Genomic DNA, 19,028 nt, shown 5'->3' on the forward strand with positions numbered 1-19,028 from the left:
TAAATAAATGGAAAGATAGTCCATGGTCATGGACTGGAAAAATATTGTTAAAATGTCCATACTACCCAAAGCAATCTCAAGATTCAATGCAATCCCTACCCAAAATTCCAATGATATTTTTCATAGAAAGAGAACGAACCATACTAAAATTTGTATGGAACCACCAAGACCCCAAACAGCCAAAGCAATCTTGAGAAAGAAGAACTAAACTGGAAGCATCATGCTCCCTGATTTCAAACTTTATTACAAAGCTAAAGTAATTAAAACAGTAGGGTACTGGCATAAAAACAGACACATAAATCAATGGAACAGAATAGAGAGCCCAGAAATAAACCTACGCATATGATCAATTAATTTACGACAAAGGAGCCAAGAATATACAGTGGGGAAGACAGTCTCTTCAATAAATGGTGCTGGGAATTGGACAGCCACATGCAAAAAGTGAAACTGGACCACTATCTGATATCATACCCCAAAATTAATTCAAAATGGATTAAAGACTTGAATGTAAAACGTGAAACCATAAAACTGCTAGAAGAAAACACAGGCGGTAAGCTCCTTGACATACATCTTGGTAATGATTTTTTGGATCTGATACCAAAAGTAAACGTAACAAAAGCAAAAATAAACAAGTGGGCCTACATCAAACTAAAAAGCTTCTGTGCGGCAAAGAAAATCATCAACAGAATGAAAAGGCAACCTACTGAATGGGAGAAAATATTTGCAAATCATATATCCGATACGGGAATATTATACAAAATATACAAAAAACTCATACAACTCAATAGCAGAAAAAACAATCTGATTAAAAAATAGGCAAAGATATGAATAGACCTTTTTCCAAAAAGGACATACAGATGGCCAACAGGTACATGAAAAAATGCTTAACATCATTAATTATCAGGGAAATGCAAATCAAAACCACAATGAGACACCATCTCACACCTGTTAGGATGGCTATTATCAAAAAGACAAGAAGTAAGTGTTGGCAAGGATGTGGAGAAAAGGGAACCCTTGTGCACTGTTGCTGGGAACGTAAATTGATGCAGCCACTAAGGAAAACAGTATGCAAGTTAATAAAAAAATTAAAAATAGAATTACCATATGATCCAGCAATTCTCCTTCTGGGTATTTATCTGAAGAAAATCAAAACACTAATTCAGAAAGATATATGCATCCCTGTGTCAATGCAGCATTATTTACAGTAGTCAAGACATGGAAACAACCTAAGTGTCCATCGATGGATGAACGGAGAAAGAAATTGTGGTATATATACATACACAATGGAATACTACACAGCCATAAAAGGAATGAAATCTTGTCATTTGTGACAACAGGGATGGGCCTTGAGGGCATTACGCTAAGTGAAATAAGTCAGATAGAGAAAGACAAACGCCGAGTGAGCTCTCTTACATGCGGACTCTAAAAAACAAAAACAAACTCATAAATACACAGAACAGAATGGTGGTTGTAAGAGATGGGGAGTGAGGGTGGGAGAAATGGATGAACTGAGGTTTTTTTAGTTTAAATAAATTCAACAAAAAAATTTTTTTTAAAAAGAAAGAGCAGGGGCCGGCCCCGTGGTGTAGTGGTTAAGTGCACGCGCTCCGCTGCTGGCGGCCCGGGTTGAGATCCTGGGCGTGCACTGATGCACCACTTGTCAGGCCATGCTGTGGTGGTGTCCCACATAAAGTGGAGGAAGATCGGCATGGATGTTAGCTCAGGGCCAGTTTTCCTCACCAAAAAAAAAAAAAAAAAAAGAGGAGGATCGGCATGGATGTTAGCTCAGGCCTGAATCTTCCTCAGCAAAAAAAAAAAAAAAAAAAAAGCGAGCAGGTATATTCCTTAACTCATTTTACAAGGCCACCAAAACCTCACAAGGACAGTAACAGAAAACAAAACTAGAGGCCAATCTTACTTAAAAACAAAGATCCAAAATTCCTAAGAAAAATAAAAAGAAAATGTGATAATGACCAAACTGGGTTTATTTCTGGAATGCAAAGTTGATTTAGCAGTAGGAAATCAATTGATATAATTTGATTCAAGGAGCAACGTCATATGATTATATTAAGAGTAGGGAAAGCATTTGATAAAATCCAGCATCATTCATGATATAAGCTCTTACCAAGAACAGAAACTTCCTTAATCTAATAGAGTAACTGGGAAAAAATTAAAGCAAATATCATATTTAGTGGAGAAATGTTGAAAGTTTTCCCTTTGAGAAAGGGAACAAAACAATGGTGCCCTCTATCACCATTTCTATTCAATATTATAATCTAAGTACTAGTTAGCACAGTAATAAACAAAAGTATTACAATTTGAAAGGAAGAAACAAAAACTATAGAAAAACTACTAAAAGCAACAAACGTTTAGCACAATTGCTAGACTTTAGTCGATATACAAAAGTCAATTGTATTTTTATAAACAACAAAATGAAATTTATAAAAATTTACAATATCAAAAAATATCAAATATCCAGGAATAAAACTCTCAAAAGTTGTGAATGACTTTCTGGAGAAAATTATAAAACATTATTGAGAGAAATTAAAAAGGATCTAAATAAATGGAGCAGCATTTCATGTTCATGAATTAGAAAACAATATGATAAAGATGTCAATTCTTCCTAAATTGCTCTATAGATTCCATACAAATACAATCAAAATCACAACAAGTTTTTTTTGTGCGTGCATGTGTGGTCTGTGGAAAGTGACAAGATGATACTAAAATTCATATTAATGTGCAAAAAGGGGCCAAGAATAGCCAAGATGCTCTCAAAGGACAACCAGGTGGAAGAACTTGTTCTAGTGAACATCAAGACTTATCATAAAGCTACAGTAAAGAAGACAGTGTGGTATCAGTGCAAGGACCAATGGAACAGAATAGACTGCCAAGAAACAGAACCCTAAACATAGGGATATTTGATTACTGACAATAGTAGGGAAAGATAGTGTGCTGGGACAATTAGCCATCCATGTGGAAAAAAATAATATTGTCCCCTTCCTCACACGATGCACAAAAACCAATTTCAGGCAGATGCTAGACCTATACGTGAAAGCCAAAACAATAAAGCTTCTGGAGGATGGGAGAGAATAGGGAAGGATATTTTAAATTGAACCTGATCTGATGTCTAGTTTAAACATAAAGGAAAATAATGATAAATCAGACTACATTAAAACTAAGAACACTGGTTTATCAAAAGACACATTAAAAATATAAAAGCAGGGGCGGCCCCGTGGCTTAGCGGTTAAGTGCACACGCTCCGCTACTGGCGGCCTGGGTTCGGATCCCGGGCGCACACCGACGCACCGCTTCTCTGGCCATGCGTCGTGGCCACCGCGTCCCACGTACAGCAACTCGAAGGATGTGCAGCTATGACATACAACTATCTACTGGGGCTTTGGGGGAAAAAATAAATAAATAAAATTAAAAAATATATATATATAAAAGCATGCCCTTGCAACCAGTAAGGGCTCATTTCTAGCATATAATAAAGAACTTCTACAAATCAGCAAGTCAAAATAGGCAAGGAAGTACATGACACATTTTTGAAGCAATTCCACCCAAAACAGCTATGAAAGCACAAACCTCAGTCAGCTAGATTTAGTTATAAATACTGACACTTTCCTTGAGATTTACAGAGTAAAAGGTTTTATTATATATTAACTCAAAATTTTTTTAGATGCCCATATTAAAATAAACCAGTTCTCCCATTCTTTCTCTAGTCAGAATTCCAAAAGAAATACTTATAACTGAAAAAGTCCTTTTTTTTTTTTTTGTGAGGAAGATCAGCCCTGAGCTAACATCCATGCTAATCCTCCTCTTTTTGCTGAGGAAGACCGGCTCTGAGCTAACATCTACTGCCAATCCTCCTCCTTTTTTTTTTTTTTTTTCCTCCCCAATGCCCCAGTAGATAGTTGTATGTCGTAGTTGCACATGCTTCTAGTTGCTGTACGTGGGACGCGGCCTCAGCGTGGCCGGAGAAGCGGTGCGTCGGTGCGCGCCCGGGATCCGAACCCGGGCCGCCAGCAGCGGAGCGCGTGCACTTTACCGCTAAGCCACGGGGCCAGCCCCCTGAAAAAGTCCTTTTAAGAAATCTGGCTACTCCAAGGTCAGAAAGACATGCTCCAAAAACTGAAACCTACCTACATATCCGTCAACAACAGAATAATATATAGTGTTATATTTACACGATAGAATACACAGTAATGAGAGAACAGTCTACAAGTACACACAATGTAGATAAATCTCACATTCATAATGTTGCACAAGAGATCACAGTAAGATTCCATTTATATAAAGTACAAAAGTAGGCAAAACTAATCTGTGATGATAAAAATCAGGGAAATAATTGGGGGATAGGGTGGTAAGTGACCAGAAGGGCACATAAAGGGGCTTCTAAGTGGCTGGTAACGTTCACTTTCTTCATCTGGGTGCTGGTACACAAGTGGGCTCAGCAGTGAGCTGTTCACTACTGATGTGGACTTCTGCACATATATTAAACTTTAATAAATTATTTTTTTTAAAGATTTTATTTATTTATTTTTTCCCTCCAAAGCCCCAGCAGATTGTTGTATGTCATAGCTGCACATCCTTCTAGTTGCTGTACGTGGGACGAGGCCTCAGCATGGCCGGAGAAGCGGTGTGTCGGTGCGCGCCCGGGATCCGGGCCGCCAGCAGCGGAGCGCGCGCACTCAACCGCCAAGCCACAGGGCCGGCCCTAATAAATTATTTTTTAAGTGTGAAGGAGTACCTATTTTTCAAAATTGCTTAGGGGGCATGACAGCAAAAATGTGTGAAGTCCACTGCTTCAGGTCAAAGCCCAGAAATCAAATAACTAACAAAAACTAAAAAAGCAGGTATTGGACAACATGCTAATTACCAAAAAATATTCATAGAGGTGTCAAACCAACTAGTGACTCTCAAACTTACAGTAACATTGGTTAGAAACTATTTCAACTCAAAAAGATAAATTGACTTATATCTAGATTTAGTGACTAGTGTTGATTCATAAAGATCTAAGACAAGCAACTTGATCTTACAGGTTTTTATTAAATAGGAGGGTCTTTCAAATCTCAGAAATTAACTAATAAATTCACACATCTAGTCAAATCTCCTAATTTTACAAATGAAGAAACCAAGGTCCTTTGAAGTTGAGTGATTTGTTCAAGGTCATAAGCAGCTCTTGATAAGTAGAAACAATAGAAGTTATTTAAGTTCACACCTCTCCCAATTTTCTGTCAGTTCTAGGGGATTTCCACCCACCAAGAGCATTTATTTACTGGCAGTGTGCCTCAATACATACCATACTCAATTGAAATATTTTTATCCAAATGTTACCAATTCAAAATTAATTTCTTTGCCATCCATGACTAATAGCCAAAAGCTATTTCTGAGGCAGAAAAGATAAGACTTATTGGAAGTAAAGTTCATGATGTGCAACCCAACAGATAACTTTCTGTTTACACTAAATGATGACTTGGACATCAAACTTAAGGCATATGTGATAATTTAGAATGACAATGGCACCTACAGCATATGGTACTCCTGAAAAAGACTTAAAAGAATCAATCATGACCACAAACTGAAACCAGTATATATAAACAAACAAATGTGCTAAATTATTGACATTAAATTATTGTACTAACTTAATATTAATTTCTTATTAAATCAATCATAATTATAAGTACAAAAAATTAATTTCTCCCATTCATTCCAATTAGCTAGTATATCCAATATGAAGAAAGTATGCTTTCTATCCAACTTTAACATTTTTAAAAGGAAGGATGAGTTGTCATTTTGAAGCTAAATTCATTAAAAGTGAACAGTACATAAAAGAACTCATTTAGGGCCAGCCCCGAGGCTTGGCGGTTAAGTGCGCATGCTCCGCTGCTGGCGGCCCGGGTTCGGATCCCGGGCGAGCACCGACGCACCGCTTCTCCGGCCATGCTGAGGCCGGATCCCGCGTACACCAACTAGAAGGATGTGCAGCTATAACATACAACTATCTAATGGGGCTTTGGGGGGAAAAAAATAAATAAAATTAAAAAAAAAAAAAGAACTCATTTAGTCCTGTGAAAACATATTTTTAAATTATAAAAATGCTTTAGTCTCCACCTTATCCCTATAGCATTCTTTCCACTATCATAGGTCTCTCTACTTTTATTTCAAACTATAAAGTTCAGTGCTAAGACAAATCCCTGCATGTGCCATCACCAGCGGAAACCCCTGGCCTTTTGAGGACCTGCAGAAAACTTAAATCAGAAAATGGCTTTATGTCCACAGAAACTCATTCACTAAAGAACAGGAGATCTCAATGATATAAATGCAAACAATTAAAAATGACTTAACAACTTAATGCAACATGGTATCCCACATTAGCAAGAAAACTGGTGAAATCGAATAAAACTGCAGTTTAGCTAATCTTAATATACCAATGACCGTGTTTTAGTTTTGACAAAGGTACCACAGTTATGTATACCTGGGTGAAGGATATATGAGAACTCTGTATTATCTTTGCAACTTTTCTGTAAATCTAAAATTATTCCAAAATAAAAAGCTTACTTAAAAAGAAACGATTTAGCGAAAACTACCAAAAGTTGAGAAGTTTGTACCTCTATTCTGACCCAATCAAACGTCCACAGTCAGTATCTTCAAGTAATGTGTCTCCATTCCCACAAGGCCTAAATAGGAGATGGGGGTGGGTTCACAGAAGAAATGCTACCTATTTCTCCAATATTACTAAATAAAATAAACCCCAGAAAAGCCTCTCAAAAAAAGGTGCTTACTTTTGGCAGGGATGAAAAAAAAAAGCTATGAAACCATTTCTCAGTGGATAAGGGAGAACAATCCTATTTAAGTACAATAGATATGGGCGTGGAGAGCCAAGTAAAGGGGGGTAATTCCAGAGGTCCTAAAACAGTAAAGCTTAATAATAAATATATAACATTTCTTATGCATTCACCTATAGGCCAGGTGCTGTTTTAAGTGCTTTATATATATTAACACATTTAACCCTTCCAAGAGCCCTGTAAGAGAGGCAGTTCTTTTTTTTTTTGGTGAGGAAGATCGGCCTTGAGCTAACATCTGCCAATCCTCCTCTTTTTTTTTTTGCTGAGGAAGACTGGCTCTGGCCTAACATACATGCCCATCTTCCTCCACTTTATATGGGACACCGCCACAGCATGGCCTGACAAGCGGTGCGTCAGTGCGCGCCCGGATCCGAACCAGTGAACCTCGGGACGCTGCAGCGGAGCGCGCGCACTTAACTGCTTGCGCCACCGGGCTGGCCCTATTTTTTTTTCCTTTCTTTTTTCTTTTTTTTTGTGAGGAAGATCAGCCCTGAGGTAACATCTATGCCAATCCTCCTCTTTTTGCTGAGGAAGACTGGCCCTGGGCTAACATCTGTGCCCATCTTCCTCCACTCTATATGGGACGCCACCACAACATGGCTTGACAAGTGATGCCTCAGTGCGAGCCCGGGATCCGAACCCGGGCCGCCAGCAGCAGAGTGTGCGCACTTAACCGGTATGCCACGGGGCCAGCTCAGAGAGGCAGTTCTTATACCTGCATTTTACAGATGAGAAGTTCTGTAAGCGATGGAACAGAGATTTGAGGGCAACCACTATACTATACACCCTGTTGAGGAGCCAAGACAGGAAAAAGCTCCTGCCTTCTAGAGATCAGGTCCCACTACTCACCCTCTCCTCAGCCTCCACCAGAGAAGAAAGCCCTTCTGCCCAATGCTTGAGAGTCCTTGCTAAGATTGTGAAGGAATGTGACTCCACTGCCCCATCTTCAAGATTGTTTTCATAATCTTTCAGTACCTGATGCTCTCAGCGCATGTTCTTGTTGAGACACTTATACACAGAAGTTAGTTTTTAGTACTACCAGTCTTCAAATTCAGATACGTTGGGCTGGACTGCGAATCTGAAGGCCACATATGACATTATTTCTGTGGGAAAATGGTGCTGATTTCCAAAAAGAAAGTCTTATAAATGGACCACTTAAAAATTGAGACTCTCTCTACAGACTCTGGTCTTATAGATGCCAAGATAATAAAACAAATTTTAATAAAAACACTATGGTTACTCAAATAATCCAGTTTTGCTCATACATCAAAGTGGCATAGTTCCTCATACCTAACATAATAGGAATGGTGGGGGGCCAGCCCCTTGGCTTAGCGGTTAAGTGCACGCACTCCGCTACTGGCGGCCTGGGTTCGGATCCCGGGCGTGCACCGATGCACCGCTTCTCTGGCCATGCTGAGGCGGCGTCCCACATACAGCAACTAGAAGGATGTGCAACTATGACATACAACTATCTACTGGGGCTTTGGGGGGAAAAAAAGGAGGATTGGCAATAGATGTTAGCTCAGGGCTGGTCTTCCTCAGCAAAAAGAGGAGGATTGGCGTGGATGTTAGCTCAGGGCTGATCTTCCTCACAAAAAAAAAAAAAAAAGGAATGGTGTTACTGAAAAAAGTCAGCTTAATATTTTACGGATTTCCTGCACTATTGCCAATTTTGGATATACCCAATAGTTAATATACTGCTCTCCTTGGCCCCCCATAAGCTTTGCACTAAAAAATTACTACTGAATAAACAAATATATCTTTCACACACACACACATCCAAGAACAGAAGGGGTGTCATTTCAGAAGGTAGCTAAAGTAGTAATAGCAGCAGTAATAATGCCAATGACAATGTAATAATAACAAGAACTAACTCTTTTTGAGCATTTACCATTGCTAGGCATGTTTTAAATACTAGACATCCTCTGGCTCATTTAATCCTCACAAAAGTCCTGTGAGGTAGATATCACATTATCCCAATTTCAAACATGAGGAAACAGGACAGAGATTAAGCAACTTGCCGAAGATCATCACAAAGCTAGCTAAGCGTCAAAAGTAAGATCTGAACATTTGAACATTTTACCTCTAGAGATCATATTTTTAACCACGGCACTCTGTAATTAAATAATTTGGTAAACTCTTTTTTTTTAATTGAGGTAACACTGATTTTCATAAACTCTTAAACAAAGGGTGCTTACTCAAATTCATTTTTAAAACAAGAGTGGTTTGGAGACACAAAAAATATGCCCATCTTGCCTTTTATTAGGAATGTTCTTCAACCAAGCTAAAAACTGAACACATTTATGGAGAACAAATTTAAGATGTATTTTACTTCACTTTTACCACTTTGAAATCCATCACTTAATTGTTTGAACACTACAAACGGTGGTAACAGTATGTAACTTCAACAACACTAATAAAACTTTATTTCAAAATCTTCAGGTAAAACACACTGTCCACATTTATCATTAAGTAAACTAGTGTAAAATAACTGCACAAGTTCCAATACCCTTGAAAAGTTTCAAAACAGCAGCAAGAAAAAGTAGGAACAAGATATTCCTTTCATGACAAAGCAAAACTGTTCTTTCCACAACACTGTAACATCTGCTTTAATGACAAACATTAACCTGAGATGGACTGAACTTCAACTGTTATTTCAAAACATGTGCTTAAATGCAGAAATTCCTCACTGACAATTTAAAAAGGCTATCAACGTCTATCTCCTAGAGGAGCCATCTGATCCACATAACACATCTAATTTTGAATAGCTCAAGGTGCACTCCCTACCATCCCGCTGAGTAATTAACAAAAGCACACAACCTCCAAGAACTTCTGGAGCACAAGCTGATTTTTTTAAATCGTCTATTTGAATCTCAGAACTGGCCTTCCCAGGAAACAAAGGTCTATGTGCCAGGTTTCCAAATCAGCCCACAAAAGCTTAAACACCCATAAGGTTACAGAAGGATAATAAAATACCAAACCTGCATGGGCAGTGTTTCTACAGGAAAACCCATTTAGCATTCAACTTAAAATAAAAGCAACTACCCCACCCCACTCAATCCTGGAAGTAGAAAAGAATTCTTCCCTCCCCTAACTAGGAGTCTGAGCTCCCCTAGGACCACAGGCCTAGGCTTCCATGATCAAGGGAGAGCAGGAGGAAAGGCAGCAAGTTAGGACAAAAAGGCAGAACTTCGGTGGGAGGAGATCCTGAGATAAGGAAGGCAAAACCTACTTGGGACAGACGGATGAAGGGTGGGATGGCAGCTAAAATGAGAGAGGAAGAAGTGTGGGGGTCACGGTGGGCTGCAGAAGAGGACAGGGGAACAGTGCCCGCTCCCGCAGCAGTGAGTTTTCACAAACTCTCCTCCTTATCGCTTAGGAGAGGAAAGGAAAAGAAAAGGAGAAACCATAGCAAGGGTCCTAACACTGCCTCCCTCACTCTGGCTACTCTCATTCTCCTTTTCGGAGAACTGAGTGGGTTAAGGGGTCTTGTCCAAGTCCCTCTTGACCTTCTAGAGCACAGGGATTCAGAGAAAGGGAGTAGACTTAGAGGAGTTTCGTTGCCCTCCTTGTCAGCATCCACTCTGCCCAAAGACTTCAGTGTCAACTGAGAACTATGGGAAGGCTCCAGGTACCAGCAGGAACAGTGTCAGAAAGAGGGGAAGGAAAATTAAGGTGAGAAACTTGAAGCAGGAGGGAAGTGGGATGTTGAAGGGTCAGACAAACAAATTAACAGAACTGCCAATGAGTTAAACTATAATAAATGTTCTTAAATATTTAGGATTAATTCATTTTGACAGTTCCAAACACTTCATCAGGTCCATTTCACTTTTAGACAAACGACTATTTGTGGCCATGATAATAAATTGAGGTTTATTATGGGGAAGGTATAAAAATAAACTTCTAAAGACATATGAGACAATTTCCTGGTGTCTTTTCTTTATATACTGGCAATATAAGTCATTTCAGAGAGGCTTTTTTATTTACTTGGTGAGCACTCAGTTACATTATCATTTGTCAATTTTTTCACCCCAATAGCCCAAATACCATGAGTAATTACCTTCACAAATAAGTATATTTAACTCTTTCTTGGGCATATAACTATAATGAAAAATTTGCTCATTCAGACCAAACACTGCCTGTCAGGACTCTAAGGTATTACTTCAAGCAAAGCTCCAAACTCCATATAACATATACACACGCAGATGTATCCTGGGGAGCAGAGGACTTCTTTTTCCTCTAATGCCCACTGTTTCCAGGAGACATGGTTACTTAACTGAAGGCTCCCAAACAACTTACTTCTTATAAGATGAAGCAGCAAATCCCAAATTCCATAATAACTTTTCTAGAACTTCCAGCCAGGGATAATTGATTCGACAGGCAAACCTAACCAAATAACCTGCTGAAGGATGAGTGCCAGACACTTAACCACCTTTCCTTTCTTTAAATTTCAGCAGCTACTCTTGCAGTTGAACTCTCTCTTGAGCAGAGATAATGGCAAGGATGGCAAGCTCGGCAGCACATCAAAGACGCAAGAGCAGAGACTAGTGGGGGACAAAAGTGACCAACGGCCGTGCACTAGCAAGATGTTCTTCCTGTTTCCCCAACACCTCAGATACTGCCTGGGAAACTGGAAGGTGTTTTACTCCCTAGCCCCATAGAAGATTATGCTGGATCCCAGAATAGCTGCCATTATTTTCTGCAAACCGCGAACCGGGTCCGAAACCCCTGTACTAAATTAAAGAGAAGGAAAACTGTCTGTTATCAAGTACTCTACTCGTTGGAGAAGGCAGGTGGGTGGGTGAGTAGGTGGGTGGGTGAGTAGGTGGGTGGGTATGTTTGTGTGTACCTCCAAGCTATGATAAAACAAATTCAAACCCCTCTAAATAGTTGGTATTTTATTTTAGTAATATAATTTGGAAAACTATACAGGACCAGAATAAACAAAACATTTCATCTTTGAATTATCTTGGGCATACTGAAACTGGATGCAAAATTACTAAAAACATCTGAATTTCAGATAGCTCACTAGCGGCTACTAGGAATCCCTAGTAATCAGCAGACTTCTGCTAAAATGTTACCTCTGGCTAGAAAATGGACATAGCTGAAAAGAAAAAAAACGACATTATCTTCAGTCAAGGACACTGAAAGCTTTCTAGATTACCAAAAGAACTGAAAGGTTTCTTTGAAACAAAAATTTCCATTTTCATAAAATTTGTATTAATCAGCACGTACACTTACGCAGAGCATAGTAGAAAAAGCACATATTCTAGAATCAGACACACATGAGTTTGAGTTCTAGCTCTGCAACTTAGCAGCTATACGACCTCCTCAGAAAAGTTAGTGAAAAATACCGGGGTTAGTGTCGATATCTGTACAACAGGGATAACATTATCTTTAGCACAGGGTAGCTATGAGGATTAAATGCAAACATACGTAACTCACCGAGCCCAGTGCCTGAATATTCTCAATGTTAGCTCCCTTTGCTCCACCACAAACTGTAGAGTGTGGTATCTATAATTGAGAAGACTGTGTCAAATAAATGTGAAAGAAAATTCTGAGTGACAGAACATTGATTATTATGTTCTGTCAAATGTAAAGATGAAAATCACATATCTAATATTTACCTTCATTAAAGTCTTTCCCTTGATTAAGCTAGTTGTAGGCAAATGGGGGTTGGGGCTAAAGTTGAAAAACTTCATATCGCACACTGATTTAAAATTATGTATGTGTATGCTTGCATTCTTCCAGTGTTCATAAAAAGACACCATCACAAAACTTACCATGGGTGATGATGCCCTTTATAATTTAATACTGTGACAAATTAAACTCTCATCTCAAAAGCCCTTTCTTGATCGAAATGTTTCTTTCTTCTTACAAATGTTCTTGTATACTACTGCAAAACATTTGCAAAACAAAGAAAAAAAGTAAATCCCCTTATCCTTCCAAAATGAAAAAGTGTGCAAAAGAAGCTAAGTTCGTCAAATTCTTCTTCTTCCCCATCAATTCTTGTTCTTTTACAAACCAGAAGTAAATACATCACAAGCGAAAATTACTGTCTGACAAACCACTAAAGAACATATGGAACTGACAATCCCTGTCTGGACCAAAGATGACAAGTTTTCTTAAGCAATTTAAAAAAATCACGTTTCAGTAAGGAGAGAAATGCTTTTCACCAACAATAAGAAATTCTGACCTCATATGCAGCTTACTTTATAACTCACCTTGTCCCCCCTTCCATCCCCCCAAATCCTGCTTTTATGCACTTTAATGAGCTGGTACACAGTACTAAACTATGTAACTCCAACTGGGAATAACTGTAATCTGTTATTGGACCTCAGGGAACTGCTTATATGATCTTTAAAAGAAGGGAGACAATGTTTTCTCCTTAGTCCACACCTGCCAACAGTCATCTGCAAATCTCTTTTAGAACAATTATTACTATTACTACTAATCTTCCCCATGTCTCTCAAAACCTCAACAGCCCCAACCTTGGTGCTTTTAGTCCTCATCCCGAAACGCCTTGCTGGGGCTTGAAGCCCGTCCACAGAGGTTCACTCTTGGCAATGTCTGGGGTCCGATGAGGAAGGACATCATCCCCTCCGTTTGAGGAGCCAAGGCCAACCCAGGCCCCCGGCCACTCCCTCTCTCCTCGGCCTCCCGGGGCGTCCGGGGCGGCGCGGGCGCGCGAGGCCCTGCGCAGACCTCCCGCAGCCCCGCAGTTCCCGGTGTCTGCCGCAGCCTCAGGCCGGGCGGAGCCCCGAACCACCCGCAGTCGCACACACGCCCACCGCCCGGGCGCGGGGTCACCGGGACGACCCCAGGGCCACCCCCGACGCGCCGGGCAGGTGCCGGGCCTCCTCGAGGACACTCACCCGGCACCCGCTGCTCCCCGTCCGCCGCTGCCGCCGCCTCGCCCTCACGCCCGCCGCCTGTTCCCGCGGGGGGTCCGGGCCGGCGCCGCTTCCCCGCCCGACCCCCCCTCGGGTGCGCGCCGCGCGGGGCCCGGACCTGGTGAGAGCCGCCGCCGCCGCTGCCGCCGCCCCCTTTCCTCCCTCCTCCCTCAGTGCGTCCCTCCCACCGAGGCCCGCCTCGTAGTTCCTGGATCCGGTCTCAGCGAGAGCTTGGCAAGAGAACCGCCTGCTTCAGGGTTCCCGTCGTGCGCCGTCGGCTCGCCAGGCACAAAGATGGCACCGCCGGGGACTGCCGAAGGCGATCTCGCGATGCTTCCTCCACAGCAATCGGAGGGCGGGGGCCCGTGGGAAGGTGGTCAATTAGGGTAGCCCGAGCTGGCTTCGGAGCAAACGCTCCCATGTATCGGAAATGGGCGGCATGGATTACTGCGGAAGTTATTGCGCCTGCGCGCGGCCAGGCAGTGACGCATGCCCAGAACGGTCCTTGGAATAAAACCCAGTTCTCCGTGTTTTACCTGTTTCCTCTAGAGGCGCCGGGCGGAGGAGCAGGGGGCGGAGAAACCAGGAATGAAACCGGGGAAAGGGCTGGGCAGGAGCTGGCGGCGAAGTGAGAGGCGTCCCTTAAAGGCACGGACATCCCTCTAGAGCCCGAACGGCGAACACGCTTGGGCGTCCCCGGGAGTCCTCCAACCCTCTCCGTCTCCCTACCCTCCCTGTCAGCGAGTATTCTTTGCAGAGTCTTAGCTGCCCCTTCATCCTCTTGTCGATTCGTGTTATTTATTGAGAGCTTGCTGTGTGGTCGGAGCTGAGCGTGCAACTGGCAGCCACAGCCCTCCCATTTCTCACATCACCGTCTAACTTTCTCTTTCATTTTGGCGCTCCATGAGCCTTCCACATCTCATACTATTAACTACTTCTGTTCCTGTTTTATTTTTCCTCGCTCATTCATTTATTCATTCATTCAAACGTGTGTTGTTCAGCGTTTCCTACGTGCCAAGTGCTGAGGAAACAGATGTGCTCTGACCTCAGGGAGCTATTGGCCTGGGATGGAGGTGGCTGAGAAAAAAACAATGATGACAGTTCAGCACAGTAAATTCTTCGATAAAATTGAGTACAGAGAGGAGTGACAGACAGTGGGGGCAGGGTGTTATGAAGTATATCACAGAGAAAATTCTTGAGGGCAGTCTCACAGGTATAGAATTTAGTCCAGTGAATTAGTCAGGATGATGTCAGGAAACAAACAACCTCAATTATTTTAACAGAGAATTTAATATAAAGCATTAGAAATTAGATAACTGAAAAAGCGAGAAGAGCACTCAATATATCACAGAGATAGCATCTGCAGGAAGCAGCTGCTATGCCTAGAGCTAGGAGGACCAAGGAATGAGGTTGGGATTATTAGAATTTAGACATTTAAAGGAGGGGTCTTGCGGAGCTGAAACTCAGACCTCTGAGGAGGGAGCAGCATCTGCTGGTGCTGGTGTCTTTGAGGGGGGGCTCAAGATGCCTGTCTGCTAGTATAGGGAAAACAGTGCTGGATCCAACTGCTGCTATGGGAGGGAACTGCTACTGTCTTTTTGTTTGTTTGTTTTTTAAGTATTTTTTTTTATTGAGGTAACATTGATTTATAACATTATATAAATTTCAGGGGCACATCATTATATTTCAATTTCTGTATAGATTACATAATGTTCACCACCCAAAGACTAATTACCATCCATCCCCATACACATATGCAAATCACCCCTTTTGCCCTCCCTCCCCCTCTGGTAACCACTAATCCAATCTCTGTCTCTATGTGTTTGTTTGTTGTTGTTGTTATCTTCTATTTATGAGTGAGAGCATACGGTATTTGACTTTCTCCCTCTGACTTATTTCACTTAGCATAGTACCCTCAAGGTCCATCCATGTTGTCACAAATGGCCATATTTCATCCTTTTTTATGCTAAGTGTGTATAGTGTGTATATATACCACATCTTCTTTATCCATTCATCCCTTGATGGGCACCTGGGTTGCTTCCAAGTCTTGGCTATTGTGAATAATGCCACAATTAACATAGGGGTGCATATGTCTTTATGTGTTTGTGTTTTCATGTTTGGATAAATACCCAGCAGTGGAATAGCTGGATGGTATGGTAGTTCTATTAATTTTTTGAGGAATCTCCATACTGTTTTCCATAGTGGCTGCACCAGTTTGCACTCCCACCAGCAGTGTATGAGAGTTCCCTTTTCTCCACATCCTCTCCAACACTTGTTATTTCTTGTCTTGTTAATTATAGCCATTCTGGGGGCCTGAGGTGATATCTCATTGTAGTTTTGATTTGCATTTCCCTGCTAGTTAATGATGGTGAACATCTTTTCATGTGCCTGTTGGCCATCTGTAGATCTTTGGGAAAATGTCTATTCAGATCTTTTGTGCATTTTTTAATTAGGTTGTTAGTTTTTTTGTTGTTGAGATGTATGAGTTCTTTATATATTTTGGATATTAACCCCTTATCAAATATATGGTTTGCAATATCTTCTCCCAATTGTTAGGTTGTCTTTTTGTTTTGTTGATGGTTTCCTTTGCTGTGCAGAAACTTTTTAGTTTGATGTGGTCCCATTTGTTTATTTTTCCTTGCCTGGTCAGACATGGTATTTGAAAATATGCTGCTAAGACCAATGTCAAGGAGTGTACTGCCTATGTTTTCTTCTAGAATTTTTATGGTTTCAGGTCTTACATTCAAGTCTTTACTCCATTTTGAGTTAATTTTTGTGTATGGTGTAAGATAACGGTCTACTTTCATTCTTTTGCATGTGGCTGTCCAGTTTTCCCAACACCATTTGTTGAAGAGACTTTCCTTTCTCCATTGTATGTTCTTGGCTCCCTTGTCGAAAATTAGCTGTCCATAGATGTGCGGGTTTATTTCTGGGTTCTCCATTCTGTTCCATTGATCTGTGTGTCTGCTTCTGTGCCAGTACCATGCTGTTTTGGTTACTATAGCTTTGTAGTGTATTTTGAAGTCAGGGAGTGTGATACCTCCAGCTTTATTCTTTTTTCTCAGGATTCCTTTGGCTATTTGGGGTCTTTTGTTGTTCCATATAAATTTTAGGATTCTTTATTCTATTTCTGTGAAAAATGTCATTGGAACTTTGATAGGGATTGCATTGAATCTGTAGATTGCTTTAGGAAGTATGGACATTTTAACCATGTTAATTCTTCCAATCCAAGATCATGGAATATCTTTCCATTTCTTTGTATCTTTTTCAGTTTCTTTAAACAATGTTTTATAGTTTTTGCCACTGTCCTTCTGAGAACTTCTAATCTCTCTCCAGCCTGGAGATGAGAATGAGACACCTAGAGCAGAGCTGAACTTGACCCACATCCTTAAGCAAAGCAGCTTTGGTGTTGAGAGCCACTCATTTTGGAAGGTGGATGTGGTCAGAAAGGGGGCCATTGACTCCTGTCACACATCCCGCTTAGTGGGGACCATCGTGTTAAAACATTCATATAAAACCTGTTCAAGGTCAGGGTTTTATACCAAGCAGAGCTGCCCCAGCCAACTCACAAACCCATGAGTGAGAAATACGTGTACATCACAGTATGGCACTGAGACTTTTTGCTGACTAAATGCAAAAGTGGACTAATACAGCAGCTCTGTTCCACAAAGTGAGCAGGAGTTAGTCTCCTTCTGTCTTCTTGCTCCACCATCTCTAGAGGGTTCTCCTGGTATATTTGGTCCAGAATGGCTCAGCACCATATCACATTCCAGTCATCAGGAAAGGGAAGGCTTACCCATTTCCTTTAAGGGCATGACCCAGAAGTTGTTAACATCACCTATGTTCACAATCCATTGGCCAGAACTTAATCACATTACTATATCTACCTGCAAGAGAGACTGGGAAATGTGGTCTTATTCTAAGCAATCTTGAACCTAGCTAAAAATTCTATGACTTTAGTAAAAGGCTGGGGGGATAACCAGCAGTCCCATAAAATAATTAAAACTTTAAATCTGATTTAAAGTTATATCTTGTTTTCTCTCCCAGTTGGGTCCTGCCACCAGTGGGGGGCTTGAAGTCAAAGAAGAGGGTATGATCCTTCTCGTTCTGTTACTTAGGCTTCTATTTCTCCTCTCTCATTTTGCTAACCATAGTTTCTTCTCCTCCAAAGATGAAGAGGGTGGGAATGGAGGTGGGCAAGTTATTGCTTTATTGCTTTAAGATGGCTTTGTCCTCTCTGGACGTGGAAGATACCTAAAATTGGCCCTTTCTTGGTTTCTTTTGGGGATTCTTCTTAGGCTCCCACTGGGAAGATTTGATAGTACATCTTAGCACACAAATGATGCTCTTTCCTCTGTCTGGCCTCTCTCTCCTCAGCCCCTGGTGTCTTTTACTTTTTGATGTTGCTATAAGTCCTCTCTTGGTTGTCCATGCCTTCTATGTGACTGGCATCCAAATGCTGGCTCTCCTAAGGGGTGTGATTCTTCAGCACCCTCCTCACATCACAGTTCTTTGAAATAGATTCAACTTCTTCTAACTTTTTCTCAACCTCTGCCTCTTGTGGAATACCCAGACTTCTTACTGCCAGGATCCCCTCACCAACTGGCAGGGCCTTTGGCAGGGCACGAGCAAGAGGCTCAAGTTTTTTTGCTTTCTGTGATAGTCACTTGATCCATGGGACACTCACATATCCTTGCCATGCTGAACAACAGGCATACTGCCCTGTCATTGCTGTTCCAGCAAGCTTCCTGTCTTCTGAATTCTTCTGGCAAGAGGCAGGCAGCAGTGTCTATGCTGACTCCAATCTCTAAACTCCAAGTGTATGTGGTTGGCTCTCCCTAAAATCCTCTGTGTGAGTTGGACCTATAGATAGCTGCAGTTCAGTAACCAAGCAGCTGAAGGGTGATACATCTGGAAGACACTCCTAACTCAGCTCTCAGAGGCCCCTTGCTGGGCTTGGCCTTCCCCAATGGAAGAGAAAATCTGCAACACTCTCTCAAAGATGATAACTAATAAAAATCTCCCTTCTAGTCTTCTCTTCTTTAGGCTGGAGGAAGTGTTTGGATGATAGTCATAGAACCAGTTTTGCTGCCTCTTGGTGAGCCTTTAGGGAAGGGCCTAGAAGCTCTCTTTAGTATGTGATAGAACTTTGCATATATATTCCTCAGCTGTATCAGATACATCTTATGTACCATTTCAGATATTTTTGGCCTCACTTGTTGTATCAATAATCTATTGCCATGTAACAAACCACTCCAAAACATAATAGTCTAAAATTATAACCTTT

General features: G+C 41.2%; 1 protein-coding gene across 7 annotated transcripts in view; it reads right to left on the bottom strand.

Annotated features, from left to right (window-relative positions):
• TAB3 (TGF-beta activated kinase 1 (MAP3K7) binding protein 3) overlaps positions 1-13,842 on the bottom strand; it is a 64,687-nt gene extending 50,845 nt beyond the window's left edge. For 3 of the 7 annotated variants that reach the window (XM_058535608.1, XM_058535606.1, XM_058535604.1), the window contains exons 1-2: positions 13,724-13,841; positions 12,294-12,362 (exon numbers count right to left, since the gene is read on the bottom strand). The gene's annotated coding sequence lies outside the window, so the exon portion shown is untranslated. Of the gene's footprint in view, positions 1-12,293; positions 12,363-12,475; positions 13,061-13,723 lie in introns of those variants that run through there. The other 4 variants (XM_058535609.1, XM_058535607.1, XM_058535610.1 and 1 more) reach the window with 3 other exon arrangements.
• Between the last annotated feature and the right edge of the window lie 5,186 nt (positions 13,843-19,028).

The sequence above is a fragment of the Diceros bicornis genome, chromosome X (assembly GCF_020826845.1).
Source record: "Diceros bicornis minor isolate mBicDic1 chromosome X, mDicBic1.mat.cur, whole genome shotgun sequence".
NCBI lineage: Eukaryota > Metazoa > Chordata > Mammalia > Perissodactyla > Rhinocerotidae > Diceros > Diceros bicornis.